We start from the raw sequence: 25,140 nt of genomic DNA on the forward strand, positions 1-25,140 counted from the left end.
TTCAAAGTAGTAGAATTATCAAGAAATCAAGTCAAAACAACTATAGGGTAAGTATCTGCTGTAGGCAAGGGACCATGCTTCTTGCTTTGAGCATATTCACTGGCTAGGGAGGCAAGACAGAGATACACAAAGTGAAACTGCAGTAAGAGATGTAACACCACATTCAGGCTGCAATGGGAGAGAAGGAACAAAGCAAATGAATTGTAGAGGCAGTAGCTGCATTGGGAAGCAATGACTATATATGGAAAAAATATTAATGGCTAACATTTTCTGAATTGTTACCAAGTTCTAGGCTTAATACTGTATTTTAAATGGAATTATCTCATTTAATCCTTGAAACTCTGAGTCATAATAATAACAGCTAATGTTTGTTGCATTCTCACTAGGTTTTAGACACAATGTTTAGTATTTAAAATAGATTATTTTATTTTATTTTATTCTTGCAAAGAACCTGTAATGTAGGTATAATCACCCCATTTTGTAGATTAGGAAACTGAGGTTTAGTGAAATTGAGTGTTTGCCCAAAGTTTCAGAAGTAATACGTGATGGTGTCATTATTTAAATCCAGGTAATCTCTTTAAAATATAGTGCTGTTCTGCCTCGTAATAGCAGGTAGGTATTATGATCATATCTACTTTGGAAAGGAGGAAACTAATACTCAGAAAAGTAAGGCCATGAACACGTCTATAAAAAAGCCAAAACACAGAAACTTAACCACAAAATAGCCTGAAGGATCAGAAACACTGATGGCATAAATTTTACATTTTATTAATGTCATCCAGCTGACCTGAACTTGAATTATATGAGTTACTTGGTGGCATATGGAGCAAACCAGATTCATATTTAAAAATTCTTTACCATTCACTCATGCCAGGGACCTTGCTACATTGTAGAGAGCAGGGATGTGACAAGCACGCTCCCTGCTCATTTGGAGCTCACTGCTTAGTGGCAAGGGCAGATAGGGAACTAGCAATTGGAAGAATAAGTAACTCAAGTGAGGTGTTTTACGAAAGGCAAACACCGTGCTGGTCACTTTAAGATCAGCACTACCTTTGTGCTGATGTCCTGTGACATTGGAGAATTCTGGAATCCCTACTGCAATGGATGTGTCCTGAGCGTTGTAACTTCACTTACAGTCCCAGGAGTCGAGAGTAGCAAGTGCCCAAGCACGTCCTTGCACATGCTACACTAAAAACAAGAGACGGAAGCCTCCAAAGTAAGTCCAGAAAACCCTAATCTTACTTGCCATTCATCACTCTAGCTTTCCTTGGCCTGTTTAAGTCTACTCTTGACTCCAGAGTCCCACATTTGATGTTCCTGTGTTTGGGGAGCCACACTTGGACCCACTCCTTCAATGTGTCACCTCACACACGTGTGCATTATTCACTGTCTGCCACTAGGCATCTTAACATTGGCATCCTTTCCCTCAGTTCCGTACTGACCGGGCAGACCTGCTTCCTGCCTGGCCACTTTCAGGAGAGAGGATACACAAGAACGACCTGAGTGTGTCAAGGTTGAAATTAAAGTCATTTTTAAACCTCTTTTGAAATTGATTGAATCATTTCATTTCTTCAATGTTCATTTACCAGTGACCTCACATTACCTTCAGGATGAAATGGAGTTTTTTAAGCACACAAGAATTTACACAATATGGATCTAGACATCCCTCTGTGTTTCCCCCACCACTCTCCTGCCAGCATGCACAACCATCCAGTGCACCAGTCCAAACAAGCTACTCCAATCTTTGACTGTAACCCTCTGACTCTGAAGTTCCCTGATTTGCCAGGTTGGTTCATTTGCTTGGCATGTCTTTTTCCATCTAGCTATGGCACTCTTATTTTTGAATTCTGTTGGAATTGCTTCCTCCTAGAAAACTCAAGCCGAGGTAGACAGTAGATGCCCTTTCTCTTCCTCCTCCTCCTTCTTGGTGGGACTGGGGTATGAACTCAAGGCTTCACATTTGCAAAGCAGGCACTCTAGCACTTGAACCACACTCCAGTCCATTTTGCTCTGGTCATTTTGGAGATGGGGGTCTTGTGAAGTATTTGCCTGGGCTTACCTCGAATAGAGATCTTCCCATAGATGCTTCTTCTTGATGCTTCCTCAGCCTGGCCCAGGCATTACCTTCTCATTCTCCATTGCATATGTTAGCATTTGATGGTCTTTCTCAGAGAGCAGTGTCTTCCTTTAGGGAAAAAGCAACTTGTTCTTCAGCTATTTTAGTATGCTCTTTCTCAAAGGCAAATGGACTTCATAAATACTTATTGAATTAAGGGGTATTTGGATTAATTTGTTAGTGAATGAAGAAATGAATGAATGCATTCTGGAGACTATTAAGTAGTTACAGAAATGCCACAGTCAGTACTTACAGGGACCTGGCAGGTATGTACATGGATTAGGTAGCCACATGAGCTTGTTTTGTCTAAACTGACCTCTTGTTTAGGCACATCATGGTCCTTGGAGATGAAGAAGGAAGCCATCTACTTTCTTAATAAATGAAGTTTATCCTTCTTAAAATATTTCCAAATAAGGGACTTTTACAATTTTCCCAGACAGTAGTAGGCCAATCAGATTAATATTAAAACATCCAATTCCTCTCAATCCTTCCTGTTGAGTTTTCTGCTGAGCTTTTCTGCCCATCACCATGAGAGCAAAAACCATATTATTCACATGTGCTGCCTACCACTTAGCACATGGTGAGTGCTAATGAGTGTTAAAAGAGTAATCACAATATGCAGAAGGTGAAAGAAAAAGTTACGTAATTTTAATGGAACAGTAGGATAATCATTTTCCTTTGGAAAATACATTCAACTTATAAATAAATTTTTTCTTTTCTCCTACCTTCCCCCTTTTTCTTTCCTTCGTTTTCTTCCCTTCTTTCCTCCCTCCTTCCCTTCCTTTTTTTCTTTTCTCCTACCTAAGTTGCTCACTAGGCAAGCACTCCACCCCTTGAGATATGCCTACAGTCCTTTTGGTTTTTTGTTTGTTTGTTTTGTTTTGACTAGAACTGGGATTTGAACTCAGGGCTTTGCACTTACAAAGCAGGCACTCTACCCCTTGAGCCACACCTCCAGTCCACTTTTGCTCCAGTTATTTTGGAGATGGTAAACTATTTCCTGATCTGGCCTTGACTTCAATCCTCCTGTTCTCAGCCTCCCAGGCAACTAGGATTACAGGCATGAGCCACTGGCATCTGACTTTATTTTGTTTTTGAGACAAGGTCTTGCACACTTTGCCTGGGCTGGCAACTTACAATTCTCCTGTCTCTACCTCTTAAGTGGTTGGAATTACATGCATGTACTACAATGCCTGGCTCTCAAGTGTGACTTCTTATTTGTAAAACTCTTGTCTTTTCCATGCAATGTCAGTGAAGGAGAAAAAGTAAGTTTACATCGTAATAAAAAGGTATTTAGTTCACAATCCTCCCTATTTTTGTCATTCATTCATCTAAAAATGAATCTAGGGCCCACTAAACACCAAGCACCATGTATAACTCCAGCTTTCTTTCAACTTTTTGTGCACCTTACCTCTCTTCATCAGAAGTTCCAGTTAGTTCTCCTGTTCTCTGTGGCTGGCTGACATCACACGCCTTGTCCTGGTCCTGTCAGCTGCTGTGAAGCAGAGGTGACTTACTATTTATTTAGCAAATGCTCCAGCCTCGGAATGGAGGATGACTGGGAGCAGTGTTTCGCACACTGCCTGAGGGCTCCAGGGTGCATGTCCACAGCCAGCATCAGTGAGCTCTTCCTATGTACCCTATGCCAAATCTGTGGAATGTTGGGAGTCTTGTCCTCATTCAGTCCTTACAAACACTTATTCTCATTTTGTGGATGAGAAAACTAAAAAACAAAACAGGATTCATACACAAACCTTGTGGGTCCCTGTACAAGTTGTCATCACTGTGGAATTGCCAGGGCTCACCTTCTGGGTGAGATGGCTTTTAGTCAGCTGACGGTGGCAGTAACCATTAATGGTGACAATAACAATGATTGTATGCATGGTAGAGACTCCTAGTTGCCTTTGAATATTTAAGGTCCTGGCTCCTTTTATTTTGGGTGCTGAAGATCAAACCCAGGGCTGAGACCATCCTAAACATGTGCTCTATTGCTGAATTACACCTCCAGTCTGGCCTCCTTTTTAAAATAAAAAAAATAATAACCCTTAAACTTTTGTCAGGCAAATGGCTGCCTACAACAGAGTACTGTCTGTATAGCCATGCAACTGAGTTCTGGCCAATGGGACAAAACAGAAGTGGACAATTTCTAGGAACTTTGTCACAGTGGTTTTAAATTTTCTTGAAAACATTCTACCATAAAAATACACATTAATTATATATTTGTCACATATACACTCACACATATACTTCTGAAACAAAAGTTATATGCAGAAATAGCTTTACTAGGATATCTTCCATTTCATTTTTAAAAGTTTACCATAATATTGATTTTATGTCCACTACTGTGTTATAACCCACAGTTCAAAAAGTATTGCCTGGGCTGGAGATGTGGCTCAAGTGCTAGAGTGCCTGTCTAGTAAGCACAAGGCCCTGAGTTCAACCCCTCAATACCACAGGAAGAAAGAATGAAATTCTACTAAAAAAGCATTGCTTCATCAGACAATGAACAGGTACTCTCTCTTGTTCTCTCTGCATTTTACCATCCTACCTCTTGAAACACAGGAGCATCCATTTTGGATCATGAGCTCAAGGGCACATACAAAGGAATATGAAAATGGATAACACCTGAGTCTCTGATGGGCATTTACATGACAGAGACACAAACTTCTATTCTATTTAAACCACTGTATCTCCTCCATAGTTCCAGTTCCTGCTAGACATGATTTTCTTTTGTTGGGTGATTTCAGCTCTCCTCTCTGTGACAACATCCTCTCCCTTTAGGGACAGCAGCTACTACCTGTTGCAGCTGAGCTACGGAGTTTTTCACTGTACCTTTCTGACTCCCAATTCTTTCATCCCCAATTTAACTACATCTCTGCATTAAATTTCCTCTATAGTAAACACTTGGAGGTAGTTGAAGATTTCCTGACCAGATTCTGACTCACACTAATATACAGTGCTACATTAGGTAAGATTTCTCATTTCCTCCCCACCCTGTAAGGTAGACACTATTCTTTCTCCTCCCTTCCTACAAATGATGAAACTGAGTTCTAGAAAAGTTAGATGATCTGCGAATGTAAGTAGAGGAGTGTCCAGTTCCAAAGCTAATACTTGCACATTCAATTTTCCAAGAGTGTGAACTTCTTCTGGATCTTTCTTTCAAAAAGTAACCATGGTATCAAATCAGTTTTCAGAAGTTTAGACACAAAAGCTATTGGTATGACATCATTCCATGCTTCCCAGGTAGGTGGTCTCCATCTTCCAAATAGCTCCTCAAAGCAGACTATGTCTTTAACTTCTCTCTGCCCTAGAGAATGTTTCAATGTTCCCCAAGGTCCCTTTCCACCTTGGGTTGGGGGAGTCCTTTACTTCCCTTCACATCAAAGTCTTAATTATTATTCAATGACCATATTTACTCATTCATAAAATGTTTATTGAGTGCTTAGTATGTGCCCCAGGGCTAGGGTCTGGGGCAGAGCAAACATGAATCAGAACCTGTTTTTGCACTCAAAGAGCTCATTGTCTAGGAGGGGAGAGGGGTATATAAAATAATGAAAGCACACATACAAGAAACACGTCAGCGAAAGTCAGCACAATAGCAGCATAATGGAGATGTAGATATTGGGTTGGTCCCTGAAGAATAAGTAGGAGTTTGGAGGTGAAGAGGATTGGAAGAACATTTTAGGCCGAAGGAAGCAATGTAAGCAAAGTTTCAAAGGCAAGGAAAATTTCACTTGTATCAATGGGGTGTGCAGTTTACGCCCCAACATGAAGATCAGGGTTTTATATTTACACAAATAAATTTATAGTTTTCATCCATCTACACGCATACTTAATTACACACCCATATTTTATAAAGACACTATACATGTACATTTGTGTGTAAATACACACAGACATAAACAAATGCTATAACATTGTACTATGCATGTAAACATAGACATACTGATCTTCACTTTTTGCTGTTGTATTATTCTCACCAAATAAAGGCAAACAGAAGAAGTACTGTGTTATCAAAGTACGGAAATCTAATTGCCTGGATTATATCTGTAATTACAATCATCCCATTAACAAATACCTAAAGAGAAATGATTGAAATGTAAGCCACCGGCACATAGCTCACACAAGGACATTCCTTCATAGGGAAAAGCCTTAATGAACCTTGAAGGCTCAAGTTCCTCTTTGGAGAAATTAAAGAATGTGTCCTACACTTGTTAACATTTCAGTGGAAAGAAAGATGTAATAGAGGTGATTTTCCACCAGGCCGAGTCAGTTTGCATCTATCAGTTTGCAAAATGACTGTCCAAAATTCCTTTTGCTCTAGGCAGCCCGGCTCCAGGAGAAAAAAGGAATTGGCTTAGTGCAATGCTGCCCAGAGCTCTCCAAGGAGCCCCTTTGCCAGCCGGCTGACTTCCACCTGATGAGGGCCTGCTGCGATGTCTCAGCTGCCCTTGACACCCTCCATCCTGTTCTCCATCCAGCTGAGTTGATCTCAGAGCAGACCGTGGCACTGGTGACACTGGTATCTTGTGCACTATTTTCTTTCTTACATATTGTCTTATCTCTCCAATTAGCTTATCAGCACTCTAGGGACAACCTTTCATGTATTCACTTCTTGGAAAATAATGTTTTCTTAAAAACAAATAAACAGCAACAAAAGTTTGTCTTCTTTTGCCATTCTGGCCTCAGGAAAAAGGACACATAAAATCACCTTGGGCAGGGGAGTCTTGTAAAGCAGGGGAGGGTCCTACAGATAGGAGGGGACCAGTCCTTTGACAACAAGAAGCAGGGTCTTGGGGGAGGGGAGAAAAGTAAGTAAAGAGATGAGACACACATGCCTGGCTGTCTTCTACTGCTTCAATCCCCCAGTGGATGAGGGCAAGAGATGCTGGAAAACAAACAGGTGAGTTTGAGGAGACATGAAGCTTGTCCTTGCTTTTCTGGGAAGGACCTGGGCAGTTCTGCTTTGCCCACAGCACCGACAAGCTGCAAGGCAGAGCTAGAAGAGAGGCTTGGCGATGTGGGAGAGGACAGAGCCCCTTGGTTTCACCAGAAGTCCTAGTTACCAAGGAGGGAATTTCTAGGTTTCCTATGGGCCTAGGAACAGCTGTGGAAGAAAGCAGAGGCATGAGTTATGTTCACAAGTTCCCCCAAGTATCATGGGACAGACCTGCCAGGAGAAATCAGAGGCGCCCTGCTTCTGCTTCTGTAGAATTTCTGGAAGTTGAAGAGAAAAGTTCCCAGAGACACTCATTAATGAGTCATCTGATGGAGCTGGCAGCAAAATGCTACCAGAGCCAGAGGCACAGACACCTGAGGACACAGCAGCTGAAGCCATCACTGAGTAGACCACATGTTTCTTTAACTGAAACCTGTAGCCATGGGTGCCAGCCAGATGCTAGAGACAAGAGCACAACAGCTACACTGTGTCACAGGCTGCCAAAGACCCAGAGAATTGGACAGAGACCAGGCTCCTTCCTTATATTGGGAGGACAGGCAAGTTATCTTTCAATCAAGCCAACCTTGGAAGAAAGTGAAAAGGAAGACTCTCCAGTCAGGTGAGAGCAAGTTTAGCTAAACAGACTAACTTAAATGAGAGAAGTGTTGTTGCTTGAGTATTTAAGTATATTTTTTCCTTTTGGCCAGAAAGAGGCTACTGAAGAACATTTAAGTTCTTTAAAAGTTACAAGTCTCTCACATATTTTGAGTTTTGTACTATGAAATATTTAACTTGATTACGTTTACTGATAGAGATTGGTTCAGAGGACTGTTTATGTAGCAGGCATGCAACAATTTTTTGCTTTGTTTTGTTTTTGGACATGGAGGGGTCTCGCCATGTTGACCAGGTGGGTCTTGAACTTGTGGGCCCAAGTGATCCTTGTGCCTCAGCTTCTTGAGTAGCTGGGACTACAGGCACATACCATCGAGCCTGGCTTTCAACAATATTCTAGAAAATGATTGGGATGGATGAATAGCTCATAATTCACTTTGCCCTAGCAGTTGCAAGATGTATTATCAAATTTTATATTCCACAAGAAGATTCAATGGCTTTCTAATTAACCAAATGTTAATGAAAATTAGAAGAATATGAATTATTGCTTAAGTCTATACTTGGACCTACAAATGTACAGATTCTACATTTACATAAGCCTCAATTCCACTTCAAAGATCTGCTTGTTAACTACTTTCAGACACTTCCTAATTTGGAACAGAGGGATAAAATGAAATGGGTTTTGCATTCTTAATGTGGCCTCTATTGCAATCTGCTTGCCAACTGACCATTTTTATATGTGAATCATTACCTACACCAACAAGTCTCAAGTAATTTTTACTGTAACGATCAGCTGAGACCAAATTATCGTATATGTGGCATTTTACAGTTTGCAGAACTCTTTTGACATTTTCTCTTCTAATTTTAACAACTTCAGGTCTCGTTATAACTCAGTCTAACCAAGACTTTGCAGTTACTGCTCCACTGATAATGCCCTTGTCAAGGTGCTCATTGACCTCTATCTTGCAAACTCCAGTGGTGATGGTTCAGCCTCTCACTGACCTCTTGATCGCACTCTAAACATTTTCTGAGAGTGTTTTCTTCACTTCGTTTTGTACCCACTGCCAATGTTTTCCTTATTTAGTAGTTTCTCCTCTTCTGTTCAGTGTCCTCTGTTTTTCCTTTCCTCCTTGATTTTGACAAGTGGAAGGGCATCAGGTCTCGATTCTTGGGCTTCTCTTTTCTATATCACTTCCTAGGAGATCTTACTCAGTCTATGCTTGTGATAGCATGCTGGAAGTCCTAAATCAGTTCTCCAGCTCCAGCTTCTACAGTCTACCATGTCCAAGGCTACTTGGTATTTCTACTTAGATGTTCAACAGGCAACTCAAACTAAATATGTACAACTTAGTCAACCCTCCCAAATGTGTTTTCCTGGTTCCCACCTGTCTTCCCACCCTTTGACCTAATAACAGGACAGTCTTGACTCTTGCTGCTTTTCTGTGCCTTGATTTTGGTTTAACTATTTGTTCTGGCTCTCACCTTAAATTGACTTTAATTAAAACTCTCATTTTTGTTTTAAGCTGTTAGTGACCGTGTCTTGCTTTACCCATTGGTATTCTATGCCTTATTTGCTTTTTTTCATGGTAAGCACTTTTATAAGCCTCATCAGCTTTTCTCCCAACATCTAAGGATCTGTTTGCCTAGTGTTACTATGTGTTTGACAGTTTAGTTTTAATGAAAACTAGTGCATTTGCAGTATGATTTCTTTATACTTTCTCTTTTAATGAAGGCTGTTAATCACATGGCCTATAGAATATTAATCATCAGAGAAGTTTTAGCAAGCATCCAGTTGCAAATGGCTTTGCTCTTACTTTGCTTTTTAGGAGATTATAATCTAGCACTGGCTAAGAGGTTTATCTACTATTTGTTTAGTTTAGCTGCCCAGAGTGCATTTTGGGAAGAATTTTGAGTCATGCATGATCAGTTGGCAATGTGCACTGTCTACATCGCATGGGGAAATTTTGTTTTATGCTTTTTCCATCCATGCACAGCTAAAACAAAATTCGCATTTTCAAATCCTTTTTCTGTTCTTATATCAAAAGACATGTTTTTAAAAAATTTTTTTGTAGTTCTGGGGATCAAACCCAGGTCCTTGTGCATGGTAGGCAAGCACTGTAGCACTGAGCTATAGAAATGATTTCTTGATAGAATTAGTAATCCATTAATAATTATCAATATTTATACTTTTATTAATAGTATACTAATAATTGATTATTATAGTCATGACAACAATAATACTGATAATAACAGACACTATTTCTAGAATATTGTACTCTTTGCCAAACAATATATCAAGAATTTTGTACACCTAACTCATTTAATCATTAAAATAATAAGCATTATAATATTCTTATAGTAGTACTACTGTTATCTTTTTTCATACATAAGGATATTAAGACTTGTAGATATGAAATTCTGGGCACAAGTCACTGAGATTATAGGTGTGCACCACCACACCCAGCTTTAAGTGTAAAACTTAATGAATTTTTACAAACACTAACTAACATTCATGTAGCTACTTACCCAAGTCAAAATTTACCCACACATGTCAAAACTCCAAAAGGTCCCTCATACCCCTGCCACATTGCTATTTCTTCTTAGTAATTTTAACTTCCATCAACATGAATTAAATCTACCTGCTTTTGAGCTTCCCATGAGTGGAATCCTACTACCTGTGGTCTTTCGTCTGGTTTTTAATTTTCAACATTATATCTATAGCATTCACCTATGAAGCTTAAGGAAACTTCTAATGCTCGCCTCCTCACGCTGTGTCCTAGTGATTTCTAAAGGGAAGAGATCATTCTGGACTGAATGATCACTGAAATCAAACTTGCATCTTGAGAAAGTTTGTGGGGGACAGAGCCAGGCAGGGCAACTGATTTGGGGGAAAGTCAAAGCAAAACATAGCCAGGGTATAACAGAGGTGTGAAGACCAGCTGAGTCTGGAGATGCTTTCCCTAGGCCCTAGAGCTGCCTAATGATGTACTTGCTGTGAGAGCCAGGTCTCCTTAGTCCTCCACAGCGAGCACTACTCCCCTAGAACTGCAGTGATTCTCGATGCTAGTTTTTGGAAACCTGCATTTTTTCATCAGTTTTTATTTGCAGGGTTTTAGGATACTAAGGGCTTGGGAGAGGCAGTACTCCAGTTGTCTCTATCTTCTGCTTGTCCTAACACTCCGGAACACAATGTTTTCTAAGCTACTGCCATGATCCTGGTATCCACTAAAGAAATATTCTGTTCACATTCAGCCAAGAGGAGCAAATGTCCTCACTAGTACTGTCTCCACCTGCTTTGTTTCCCTTGTATTCTTGGCCTCCTGCCTTCCTAATTTTTCTCCCAGATTCATTTCTTTTTGATGGACATGCACAATTGTCAACAAATGTAGCATTAAAAAAAATAGCTTTCTACATTTACTGGAAGTACCTTGGCTTGGAGAGGCAGCTCCAAAGGTATTTTCAATACAGTCTGCACTAAGAGAACTCTGACAGACACCAAGCTTTTCAGAAATCTGAAACCAAAATGAATCCACCCAAACACCTTTCCAATAATAACAGAAACGATGCAAAACACCCTGAGAAATATTCTTGCATTCTCTGAGTTTAATCAAGTGTACTCTACTTTATCCTTGTTTTAAGATGATCGGAATGCTCCAGTCAAGGACTGGAAGTATGACTCAAGAGGTAGAATATCTGCCTAGCAAGCAAAAGGCCCTGAGTTCAAACCCCAGTACAGCCAAAGAAAAGAAAAAATAAAAAGAATGCTCCAATCAGATCAAAGGAAGAACTGTATTAAATTGACTAATTCTAACTTTGCAAAAACAGAAAATTTTTAGGAAAATACTAAAAGTAACTTAGCAGGAAAAGAATTCATTTTCTAGCCCATAAATGTTGCATGGACCATGTTCCTAGCGAGTTTGCAGAAGCTTGGGGCCTGATCTTTCTGTGGGGTGTGGATATCTGCTACAGGTAAGTTGCTCTGTAGTTCTGCCAGCATGAGGAGCAATTTATTCCTCTGTACACCTAGCTCTCCTGCTCCATCCCTTCCTCTCACCCCACTGACCCCTTGGGTCTCTTTGCTTGTTCCCTTTCCCTTCCTTGCTCCTTTCCTGGCCTCCCTTACCCTAAGCCCACCCCTTCAAGGGAACTTCTTGCTTCTGATAGGTCAGCATGTGTTACCATGTACATTACCAGCTCTTCTTTCAAGCCAGGACTTCTCTGGGTGGAGTATGAGCTTAATGGGTATGACACATTGAGTAAAGACCATTTCCATTAGATGTGCTTTATTATTAGTTCGAGAAAGTGAAAAAGAACACTAATCAGGCAGAAAAGAAACCTTGCAAGACAGCCAAAGTAGGTAGATGGCATTCAGCTTGGGGTGCTATAGCCCTCCTCTAATTTTCAGCCATCTATTGTCTTCATGTCATCTGCATCCCAACTTCTCTGCTACTCCAGGATCAGTATGCCATGAGCAAGCTCTTTACTTTTTAAATGCGATAAAAAATATTTCTTATATCAGCAACTGGTACCAGAATTCCTTTTAGAAAGGGAGATAGCTTAAAAAAAAAAAAAAATCTAGCGAGGCACCAGTTGCTCACATATGCAATCCTAGCTACTTAGGAGGCTGAGCTCAGGATTGTGGTTCAAGACCAGCCCAAGCAGGGAGTTGTTGAGATTCTTTCTCAACCAGTAGCCAGGTGTGGTGGTATGTACCTGTTATCCCAAAATATCTGGGAAGACTAAAATAGCAGGATCATGGTCCAGGCAAGGTGGACAAAAAGTGAGACACTATCTCCAAAATAGCCATAGCAAAAACTACTGGAGTACTGCATTTGCCTAGTAAGTAGGAGACCCTGATTTCAAACCCCAGTACTACCAAAACAAACAAACACTTCCTGACCAGCCAGTCAGAGGATAACGCCCAAGGCAATGGTTTAAGAGAAAGGGGCTCTCAAGAAATAGTAACCTAATTGCTCTGCTTTGCAGCCAAAGGTGTTCAGAAAACATCAACTCCCATGAAAATTCAGAGATCACTGGGAGAGGCCTGTGGTCTTCATTGTTCTGGGAAGCAATTTTATCTGATTTTTAAGGAGCCAGGAAAACTCAGCTGACATTTCAGTTTACACATTTCCACTGGACAGTAGAAAATCATTGAAGTACTTTGACCCTTATCTCTTCACCATATTTAATCCATTTTTCAACCCTCTTGTCTCTTTATACTCAGTTTCCTTGTATCTGTCTCTTTATCTCCATCTATATACTTCCCCTACTTGGCCCAATTATTATATTTTTAACTCTTTTGCAATAGTTTCTTACTGGGTTTCCCTGGATCTGGTCTTTAGATCCCTCTTTCTCTTTTTTATTCCATCCTGTACATGACTTCCAGTCAGTTTATAACTGCCTGTTTCAAAAAGAATTCAAAATGATTTGTCTACAGAAAAATAAAAATGAGTCTTTATTTAAAACCTTTCAATGTTAACTATGAAACCCATAGCAGACTGTGCCTGCCCATAGCACTCTTTATTCAATCTGCCTGTCCACATTTCATTATGTACATTTTAATATAATACCAATAACTAACACTTACTTGGTGGTTACCATTGGATGGAGTAGGTAGGTGCAGTGTTTAATCCTCATACCTCTCTATGGCATGATATAATGGAGGTGGTAATGATACTCAGCACCCGTTTCCTCCCCCTAGTAAGCCTTGACATTGTAGAAAGGCAAGAAATCACCAGACCATCTTTTGAAGATTCCTTTAAGTTAAGGTCTGGATGAGGAACCACAGGTCAGAGATATGGAAAGTACAAGGAAGAAAACGTATCTTGTGCTGCCTTTGCCTCTTTCCTGCTGTACAGTGGGTTTCTGGAGACATGGAGTTTTCCAGTAGCAAAATTCTAGGATCCAATCTTCAGCTTTGGCGTTGGGAGGAGACAGCGGTACTGGAGGTAATGGCAACTTTATTGATCTTGGTCTTACTGACTCTCTAGGCTGGAGCATGTAGCTTTAACTCATTAGGTCTAGAAGTATCTTTCTGATTTCCTACCTTCCTGACTGGGACAGAAGATAGTCATTCTTTTGGAAGACACTTTGGTCATGATATTCAAAAGTTATTTCTGGAAGCCCAGATTATATTCTTGCTCTTCTGGCCTTTCAAATGGTTTTTGTGAGCACCAAACTCTTTGCGTTAAATTCCATCCTCCTTGGGATGGGGATGTAGCTCTGCTATAGAGTGCTAGCCTAGTATGCTCAAGGCTCTGGGTTTTTCTTGTCTTTCTCCCTCCCCCTCCCCTTTTTTGTTAAATTTACTCGAGACTGCCACAAAGGTGGCTAGCAATTTAAAAACCTTGGTAAAAGGTATATGTAAAAAATTGTTGTACTTTTTTGTCTTACCTATGAGCTTGTAATTAATTCTTTCAAAAATAAAGTTTAAAAAGTGTGTGTGTGTGTGTGTGTGTGTGTGTGTGTGTGTATAAACATACACACCAATGTTTTAAAAGCAATGGTCCTTGTATCAGGAGATTATAGACACTTTTAAATTTCTGGTTTTATTTATTTGCATTTTTTATAATGCCCACATACTATTTTGATATAAGAAAAAGAGACAAGAATAATAATCTTTTAGTGACTCATTACTGCCTACAGAACAGAATCCCATTACCCTTCTCATCAAACAAGGTGCTCTCTTCTTTTCCAGTCCTGCCTCCGAGCCTTGCTCACAGTCCTCTGCCACAGCTAGACTATTAGCTTCTAAGTGCTTCCTGCATAGTCGCTCAGATAGTCGCTCAGGCTCCAACACTGTTTTTACTCACATCTTCCTTAGATTCTCTCTTCTTCTTTTTCATCTTTCCAAATCCTTCCCATTTTAAAAACCTAGACTGGATCCAAGTCCTCCTTAAATCCTACCCTGACCACCCAGCAAAAATAGGCTTTTCTTCCTCAAACATTGCTGTGTGATCTGGCAATTTAAAAAATTCCAATGTAATAAATATTTATTGAGTGTTTACCATGTGAAAATAACCTTATAAGGCTCTGCATGGGACTCCAAGATAAATAAAACACTCTCTTGCTTAAGTAGGGTATAAAATAAGTACTCAAAATTATAACCAAACGCAGAACATGCTATGCACTCTGAGATGAGGTAGACAGAGCTGTGGGGGTTTGAAGGAGGCAAGGGGAGAAAGGAATGAGTATTTGTTTAATGTACATTACAGGTTAGACCAGTAAGACAGTGGCTATATATTGTCATTTACTCTTCACATCAGTTCATTTTACAGGTGTGGAAGATAAGGGTAAGAGAAGTTTTTAAAACATTAACCAAATTTGCATAGTTGATTTAGTGGTAAGAGAAGAGTCAATTCAGATCAAGGTCTGTTTGGATTCAAAGTTTCATTCTCTCCACTACCTCTTATCTGGTTAGAGATTTAAGATTAATGAAGCAGGCGTTTAAGATGAGGTTTGAATCATGGGTAGGATTAGACAAATGATAGAGGGAGAGGGAAGTTCATTCTGTCTGCTTTCAATTCACAAGCATGGTGCAGAGAGAAGAGGGAGCAGGATCAATTCTGGCAATAGTGACTAGTCAAGTTGATGGGCCCACAGGGAGTGTATTTAATGAGCTAATAATATAGCAATAGCTGTCTTTCACTGTGTCATGAGCATTTACACCATTTTACACACTTTCTCATGGACTGTCTCATTTAATACTCACGGCCACCCTGTGAAGTGATATGTCAGTTAACTTTTACTATGTAACATCTCACCCCAAAACACAGTGACTTAAATTAGCCCCCAGTTCTGTGGCTTAGCAGTGTGGACTTGCTTGACTGGGAGGTATGTTGACTGGTATCACTTGGGCTCACTCAAGTAACTGTAGGTGCCTAGTAAATTGGTTGCAGACCTCAGTTATGTATCTAGTGGGGAGCAAATTGGGATGCTGCACTTCTCCTCCACATGACTATACCAAAAGTCTAGTTGACTTGAGTGCATCCACAGTGTAGTCTCAGGCTTTATAGTGTGGAGAAGCCTCAAGACCTCTTGAAGCCTAAGTTTGTAAATTATAGATCACATCCACATATTCTGTTGACCAAAGAAAGTCACGTAAGCAGCCCAAATTCAAGGAGTGGGGAAGTACAGTTCAACTTTGATGGGCAGCTAGTAATCTACAACCTATCACAGATGAATTCTCTTAATGTTCTCATTATTACAGATTAAAATAAATAGACTTGGGAAGATAACACAATTTCCCTAAAATTGCATAGTTAGAAAGAGGCAAAGTTAGGTTTTTGAACCCAGGCCTGTCTTCGTTTGGAACCCAGGCTGGAAAGGTGTGCAGTAGCTGTATGATACGAAGTGTAGTGTGACTGACAAGGTGACAGTTTTCATGTAACTCAGAAAGACAAACTGCTGTTGAGGGTTTTGAGTAGAAAGGTGAAAAAATATTTGTGCTTTGGGAAGATTTCTCTGGAATGGAATAGGCTGGTAAAGAAAAGGCTGGAATGAATGATGCCAGCACAGGGCTCACGTCATGACCAAAGTGAGAAGAATATGTGTGTCACAAAGTATAGTGGCTGCTTTTAGAATGGTAAGAATGAGAATAAATGTGTCTCCTCTTGGGAAAGAGGGAGTGGATTCAAGAGACATTTGGAATTAGGAGGCATAGATTTGTCAGTTGATTGGGTATAACTGAGGAAGAGGAGAGAAGAGGAAGGTGTTCCTCCAAAGTTGTGGTCAGAGGAAAAATCGTTAGCAGAGTTAAAGAAGTCAGAAGAAAGACTTGGGTTGGGGATTAATGAAGAGTCTGGTTTGGGGTTTGTTCTTTTTAGAGAGTCAGCAGAAAGGCCACATGGAAGTGCTTAGCAAGCAACTGGGGAAAAAAGATTGGCACTGGGGGAGAAACTAGTTTTGCAGGAGAGGTTTAGAAGTCATCTGGGAAGAGCTGAGACTAGGAACTGTAGGAATAGATGAGTTTGCCAAAGGAAGACAAGGCCAGGGAAAAGAGAGCCTAAGTGAAAAGATTTTAGTGCCATCCACTTTGCTGGCCATCTAGGAACAATACCAGATACCTAGATACAAGAACGGTCAAAGAAGGAGGACCAAGGCCAAGGAATGAGAGAGTTTCACAAAGTCAAGGAAAAAGAGTCTCAAGATGGAAAGATGATCTGTGTACAAAGCTACAGAAAGATCTGATTGTGTTTCCAGGAAAATTTGTGGTACCATGATTATCATCAGAGTAGAGGAGTGGTATGTTGGAGATGTGATCTGTGATTGGACTTAAAGTAGAAATTCTTAATATTGTTTGAGTTGGGATCCCTCAGAATCTGAGGAAAGCTGTGTGCCCTTCCCCTGGGGGCAAACTACTTCACATTTCATATCAGGAGGTTCGTAAAGGCACATACAATTTCAGGAGGTTTATGAAGTCGGTGGTTACAATAGGCAGGAAATGGACTTTAGCTTTTGAACATCTAATGTAAGGGTGAGCAGTCTTATTCACATCAGAGGGAGAAGACTGCTAATTGTTTGATTTGTGGAAATATTAGAGCTAAACATAGTTCCTAACTCCTATGCATATACATTTTCAAACCTGAAAAATGCGTAAGAGAGAAGGAGAAGGAAGAAGGGAGGAAGAGCACAGAAAAGGAGGGAGAGAGAGAAAGAAAGAGAGAGAAAAATAAAAGAAGACAGGCACAGAGAAAGGCAGGATTATTGGTCAAATTAAAATAAGAGTAATAGTGATAATTATAATTAAGGTTCTACTATGTATTATGTACTCTATTTGTAATATTTTAATATTTACAAAGCCCTTCTAAGGTAGGAATTTTTCCTCCAGATGAGAGAACTGAGATTCAGAGCAATTTATGGAAAACTCAGCAGAGTCTTTGGGAGTCAACGTGACTCCCAAATCTATGGTTTTCCAAACATGCCATACTACTTCCCATAAACACAGATTAAACAAACAAAACCTCTCAGCTAGAATATTAGAAGTAGAACACAATTTATTTGGGGCTTTATCTAAAGAATCATATCATGAAAATAAGGTTGGAATACCAAAACGAAACACAAGCTAAGGGAACATGTGCTAAAATATGGTTAAGAATCACGAAAACCCTCCACACATGCTGAGAAGTCACCCAGGAAACTTTACCCTTTGCTTTTCATGGAAATGTTTTCAAATTTTGGTTTGCAAAGTTTATTAGAAAGGTTAGACAGTTGCTGTGGCAAACAATTCTCTAATGCAGCAGTTTAACATGGACCTATTTCTCGTTCTTCACATTTGGCATAGTGTGTGTGCGGTACTGGAGGGCTGAGTAGGGAGTGAAGGGGTGAGGATTGGGCAGGTCCATTAGTCCCTCAGGGGGCCAGTTCCTTAGGACTTCAGATCCTCTGCTGTACTCTGGTACCTAGCCAGCAGGCAAGTGAAGGATGGGAGGTCAAATTCACCCAGCCCACATTCCATCGACTCTAGGGAGTCACAGGGCTCCATCCAAATGCAAGGGAGCTGGGAAATATAATTGTAGTTGTGTGCCAAGACCTCCACAATTGGATGGCTAGTTGATCTAGAAAGTCTCTGCCATGGAGCTTTTCCTTTATTTATTTATTTATTTATTTATTTATTTTGGAGGTGCTGGGGTTTGAATTTATGCTTGCTAGTCAGGTACTCTACCACTCGAGCAACTCCACCAGCCCTTTATTGTGTTGGGAGTTTTTGAGATAGGGTCTTGCTGGCTAACCTTAAACAGCAATCCTCCTAACCTCTGCCTCCCAAGTAGCTAGGATTATAAGTGTGAGCAACTGGCATCTTGGTGTATGTTGGTGATTTTTAAGATAGGGTCTTGTTTTATGTCTGGTTGGCCTGGACCACGAGCTTCCTATTTGTGCTTCTCTGCATAGCTGGGATGACAGGTGCATGCCGCCTCACCCAGCCACTGGTTGAGATGGGGTATTATGAACCTCTTGTGTGGGCTGGCCTTGAACCACGGTATCAGCCTCCCAAGTAGCTAGGATTACAGGCCACATTCAGGCCTCACGCTTTTTTTAATTTTTAATGGCACACATTTAAAACTGAGGTCAATGTTTACAGCTAGAGAGCGCATCTTTCCCACAAAAATGCTCGAGATACTTCATTTCACAATTGAGACACTGAAGCTTAGGGAGCACCTACTTACCAGGCTACTAAGGGGACACCAAGACTCATAGTCAAGCCTTTTTACTCCAGAGTCCACTTTTGCCCCACCACCACTTACAGTCTTCTGTTATGAAATCACAATGGATCAAAACACTTGGCTTTAGTTTAAAAGCAGAAAAAATATTGAGGGAACGGAATACAACCGAGATGCAAATTTACACTGTTAGCAAAAATTAGCATAGTTCTTTTCATAGCCATATGTGTTCATATCTTGTGAGACTATTTTCAAATTGTTTTTGGGAGTGAAAAGGATATACTTATAGAATGAAAAAAATAAATGAATGAATATATTCTACACTGGAAACAGTAATATAATTAGGGAAAATACTTGAATACATTTTGCCAGGATAATCAGTTATACTATGGTATTAAGAATTAACTCATAGTCACCCATATTTTACACTCAATATTATAAAAATTTCCAGATAAGCCAAAGTATTAGCCCAATGCAAAGTAGATTATCAAGATACATTTATTTATTGATTGAGCAGTAACAAAAATTATTAGAAAGGGAACTTTGTACCAATCCCGGATGCAGAAGGAGATTTACAAGGCTATCAGACAAGACGGATTAAACATTTGCACAAGAAATGTCCTTTGCTATTGAGGGGGTGGGGGGAGCGGGAGGGGGTGGAGTGGGTGGTAAGGGAGGGGGTGGGGGCAGGGGGGAGAAATGACCCAAGCTTTGTATGCACATATGAATAATAAAACAATAAAAAAAAATGTCCTTTGCTTTCAGACCATGTACCTCACTAACGTCTTTCTAATGGCTGAGGAGTCGCTAATCTGATTGGTTAGATTCTAGTATAGGCCCTGAGCCTTGCTACAGAATAGGTGAGGTTATTATATATGCCTACAATCACACTTCCAGCACTTGCTTCCTGCTTCTTTTCCTAATTCTCTCTGCTTGTTTGTGGAGTTGGAGGGCGTGCCTTTGCTGGGCACACTAAGCACACCTCCAGCTTGCTGCATCCACGTGGTAAGCTGTTCTCCTCTTGCTTCCTCTTGTTTTAAGCACTTTGTGTTGGAAGTTGGCCCTTAGTGGTAGATCCAGCCATATCATTTCCTTCTGTTTCCCACCTGTAGGATTGATTGTATAAGGACGTGTGTGTGTGTGTGTGTGTGTGTGTGTGTGTGTGTGTGTGTGCGGTACTGGGGCTTGAACTCAGAGTCTCACTCTTGCTATGCAAATGATCTACCACTTGAGCCATGCCTGCAGTCCTGACATTTTCTAATGTTTTGAAGAGTTGGGCTATGTCTGCTCACCTCTTTTTTCTCCCCAGTGGAAGCTGAGGTTCTGCTCTGACTCAAGGTCATGCAGCTGTGCAGCTGCTTGCTCGCAAACAGACTTGTGAAGGGAGGAGGAACATGACTCTTCTTTTAGAGATTCTTCAGAGGCCACATCTGTACCACATATGGTCTCTGGTGACAGAACTTCCCCCTAGCCAAGGGGGTGGACACCCAATTCATGTTGAAGCAATTAAATGTTGTGGATACTGTCCTATGTGTTCTATACAGATCAACTCATTGAATCTGCACACTTAACCTCTGAGGTACACTCTTCCAAAGGTGAGGGCACTGTGGTGTCTTTCCTGTGCCACCATACTAGCAAGAGAACAGAAGCACTGATGTGCAAATCAGACAGCTCAGTTCTCAGCTCTCCTGGACTCAGGGATTTAAGAGTCATTCAAGAGTCCTTTCCTGGGATACTTCCAACTTATGTTGGGTCAGGCAGTACCATCCCAGGAAGGTGGTTTGTGTATCTGTAGTCACATAGGGCCATTCCCTCTAACATGTGTCTGCCACAGGGGAGGATGAAGTGGATAACAGGAGGAAAGCAGAATTGCTTGGCAGGTTCTTAGAAACATGGAAACACTGATTCCCAATGCCTTCAGCCTTTCTCATTCTCATGAGTACATGAAGGATGGAAATAGTAAACCCCTCATTCACAGAAAACGTGTTCCACCCTTAGTGGAGGTATAAAATATGCACAGCACTGAATCCTATAACTTAATGCCTCTTCATCTTTATCAAGTATTATCACATACCATGGCCATAACTTTTGCAGTTGTGAGGTGTGACTTTAAAGCAGCACAAAGTTCTTTTTCCTTCTTCACAATTTCATGGATAAAAAATTCGTTTTTACCATAGATCTTAACTTTGGCATATGATTATCTTCTTTCTTATTAAGTGGAAATTTTTCACTTTTATCCCTTTTCACTTAAAGAAAGCACATGATGGCTTCTCTTTGGCATATCCAAATTGCCAGTGTCACTACTCTCATGCTTTGGGATTATTTGAACACAAGCACTGTGATTCCAAGACAGTTAATCTGATAACTGGGACAGTGACTAATAAGTGGGTTGTGGACACAGTGTGAGTTACTCAAATCACATTTGGGATAGAGAGGGATAGCATGAGATTTCACCACATTACTCAGAGTGGCATGCAATTTAAACTTTATGAATTTTCTTCTAGAGTTTTTTATTTATTATTTTTGGATTTCAGTTGAGTGTAACTGAAACCTTGGAAAACTAAACGGTGGATAAGGAGGGGGGATACCACCATGTGCAATTCATCTTTTTGTTGTTCTTGTTGTAGTTTCTCAAATTATATTTCTGTTATTAACATCCAAAAGCATTTTGATTATTAGATAAACTGGAGACTAGACTGATTGTCTTCGTGTAGCAAAGTTAAGTGTGGCCATTAAAATAACGAGTAAGGACTCAGTGATCCTTCCTAGAGAAGTCACCATAGGAAGAACTGTGATGGGTTATTTAATCATAGGTTCACAAGTTAACTCAACAGGTGGCTCTCTAAAGTCTTGATTTGTTGACCCAAATCATTCCAGTACTGGTAAACAGAGTGAGCAATTACATGATAGGATCACATCCTGTAATGCAATGAGTGAGAAGTCATTTCCAGACCTGAGCAAACTTCCAGAGTCAGAATCCCTTGTACGAAGAGGAGACAGAGCACCTTAAGTAAGGACTCTGCCGGCCGTGTCTACTATGAATGTCCTTTTTCTCTTTGCCCAAAGGGGCTGTTGTCTGTGTGACTATGCATTCAGAAATGAGAAATATGCAAATTGGGGGGAAGGGCACTATTGGATTTGGGTTCCAAACTCACACTGGTTTGTGGTTTTCTACAAATACAAACTGTGGGTCTTATGAGGGTCAGATGGACTGAAGCTTTGTTCTAATCTGAGTTTACCTCATAGAAGTTCTATGGAACCCTAAATTCACTTCTATGAGTATTTTTCTGGTCCATAATTTCAGGTTAATATCCCTGGCAATTAAACTTCATTTTGTATCCCTGACCCATAAAATAATGGCAATCATGGAAGAAAGGGCCATGTGAAAGCTATTGGAAATCCCCAAAGCAATGTGATGTCCTTACAAAAGATGGTGACACATGAAAAGAAAAAAACTTCTTCCTTTGTCAATAGTTTGAAAGTTGATTATATATACATATATATTTTTTAGCTTTTCTACCATCATTCACTCATTTTATTTTCCTACTTCAATTTTAGCTTTTAGAGCCTCATTAATTTCAATTGTTTTAGTGTCATTTTAATGTGCTACTTATGTCTGGTATGTTTGTTAATGAGCTAATGGTTTTAAGATTTCTACCTGTTTTAAACTGTATTTAAAAACTAAACATGTGATTAAACCTTACTCTAGCATACAAATGAATGTTAGACAGAAACACAATGCTGCCTTCCCTTACTCAGGAAAAATGATTGTCTTGAGTGTCACCAGGGACAGTGACAGCAGTTCATGGGACTGAAGAAGCAGCATTTTGCCCATTTGGGAGCGATTTTGAAATAAGTGCTTAATATAGAATACGAAGTGAGACCAGACATCCAAGATGGTTTGGTACTGAAAAGTTTTGATTACTTTCTAGATTCCCCTCCTGGATGGAAAGACTGTTTTAGTGTTAGTTAATTTATTTTTTTAAATGAATTTGTGGGTCTTATAAAATTTTAATCAAAATGTATATTATGCTTTTTAAGAACCCACCCAAATTATTCTAGAATTTGTCTGGAAAAAGGAAAGGATAAAAATAACTATACAGTTACTGAAAAGGCTGACTTTGGTTGATAAATTGGCAACTAATAGTTAAAAGTGAAATAATTAAAGCAGTGTAGAATGAATGAAAAACAGATAGACAGTCAACTGAATAGATTTATATAGCCCAGAGCCTGATGCTGACTTAGAAATAAAAGAGAATGAGGAATTATGAAGAAGATGTTTTAGCTGGTCTAAAAAGAACTAATTGAGATTCTTACCTATGGGACTTATCAAAATAAATTGCTGTTCTATTAAGTTGAACTATTTTCGAAACTATAGGAATTTTTAAATTTTTCTTTTCTTTTTTTTTTTAATAGTGCTAGGCTTGAATGCAGGGCCTCATGCATGCTAGGAATACTACTTATCCCCGCCTGCTATATATTTTAATGGATAGTTTTTTGATCTCTGAATAAGAAAAAGCATAGAACATATGAAACTTAAAACAATAGAATTAAGAAGTGCAAATTGTATGATTTGATATGATGTTTATATTATAAATCAAAAGCAATCCTAAAATATGATTAAGAAACTAATAATAAACTAGGGAACATAATTTTCCAGTACAAAGTCCAGTGAAAGGAGAGTCACTTTATACACACACGCACACACACACACACACACACACACACACACACACACAAAGACAAATGCTTCAAAGTCAAAAAACATCGAACCTTCTGAGTTATGCAGAGACAGCTAAATGGCCACCAAAATTTGCATTCTTTTTTTTTTCTCTTTTTTGTCAGTGCTGGGGATCAAACCTAGGGCCTCATACATGTAGCCAAGTGCTCTCCCACTGCTATCCCTTCACTCCTTCTTTAGAGCAACTTTTTAGTTAGAAACTATATTTCTAAATGAAGTCATAGGACTGGTGTCAGTCAATGGATTGTAAGTGGGAAGTGACTTGTGTCCATTTTAGAGCAAGGCTTGTTATGAACTAGGTAGGGTTTTGTTGTCACTCTCTATTAATTCTCTACCTTGTGGATGCAGTAATTGTGACTGTCTAGGACTTCGCTACAATTATCTTGCATTTTCAGCTTCTATAAAGTGAGGTGATTTCTTTCTTCTATTAAGATTCATAGAATAGGGAATTCCCTAAGTGGAGCTTTAGAGAATGGGTATAAAACAATTGAACTTGCTACTGTAAGAAAATATTAAGACTACAACTCAGGGAAGGGAGGAAGAAAGACATGGGATGTTAGAATTAGCTTTTCTTTTTTTTTGGCACTGGAATTTGAACTCAGGGCCTACACTTTAAGCCATTCCACCAGTCTTTTTTTGTGAAGGGTTGTTTCAAGATAGGGTCTCATGAACTATTTGCCCAGGCTGGCTTTGAACCGTGATCCTTCTGATCTCTGTCTCCTGAGTAGCTAGGATTACAAGGGTTAGTTATCCGTGCCTGGCTTAGAATTAAGTTTGCTACATGTAATAGACAAAAAAAAGTGACAGCAATTTAAACAAGATAGAACTTTGCTGCCTTTCTACATAAAAGGACTCCAGAGGCAGACAGTCTAGACCAATATGATATCTACATATTATAATTTTTGACCTTGACACTTACATTTCTATTCCACCAGCCAAGCATCTTGTTGGTCACATGATGACTCAGGATGGGGAGTGGAATGCTAGCTGTCATGGCTATCAGTTTGAGGGTTAGAAAATGCAGAGGGCAAAGACTGCTGAGTCAGTTTCCTTAAAAAGCTTTAGGAGGGGTCCCACACAATACTTTTGGCCTCATCTCATTAGCCAGACTTTGTCACAAACTATTAAGAAGCCTGGGAAATACATTTCATTCAAAGATGCTTACTGAAAAATTGGGATTTTCTTTCAAAGGGAGATGAGGAAGATGGCAGATAGCTAGCAGATCTTCCATAGGACCAACCCTACAGAATAGAGAAGGAAATTCAAAGATGACCCATGTCAGCAGTGGCAAGGTAAAAGGGCCTGATTAGAGGGTGAGAGAGCTTTGGGGGAGAAAGTTCCCTGTAGAAAAATGAGAATTCCATACACTTAGATGATATGATTGAGAGGACAGGGCAACTGGAGAGTCTGACAAATTATAATTCTGTAATTTTCTAAGCTTTGTGCTGCATGGTAGGTTGGATACTTGCAACTCTGAAGTTTGTAAAGAAGTGTGGGACAGTCAAACTTCTAACCAATGAAATGTACCACTCAACTCTTGCTGTCCTGCAGAGAGGAGTGTATAACTGAACTA

General features: G+C 39.9%; 1 pseudogene; it reads left to right on the forward strand.

The window, feature by feature from the left end:
- Positions 1 to 3,933: 3,933 nt before the first annotated feature.
- The window catches only part of LOC109674155 (probable RNA polymerase II nuclear localization protein SLC7A6OS pseudogene), a 29,700-nt pseudogene continuing 8,493 nt past the window's right edge, over positions 3,934 to 25,140 (forward strand).

This window comes from Castor canadensis, chromosome 7 (assembly GCF_047511655.1).
Source record: "Castor canadensis chromosome 7, mCasCan1.hap1v2, whole genome shotgun sequence".
In the NCBI taxonomy this organism is placed as follows: Eukaryota; Metazoa; Chordata; class Mammalia; order Rodentia; family Castoridae; genus Castor; species Castor canadensis.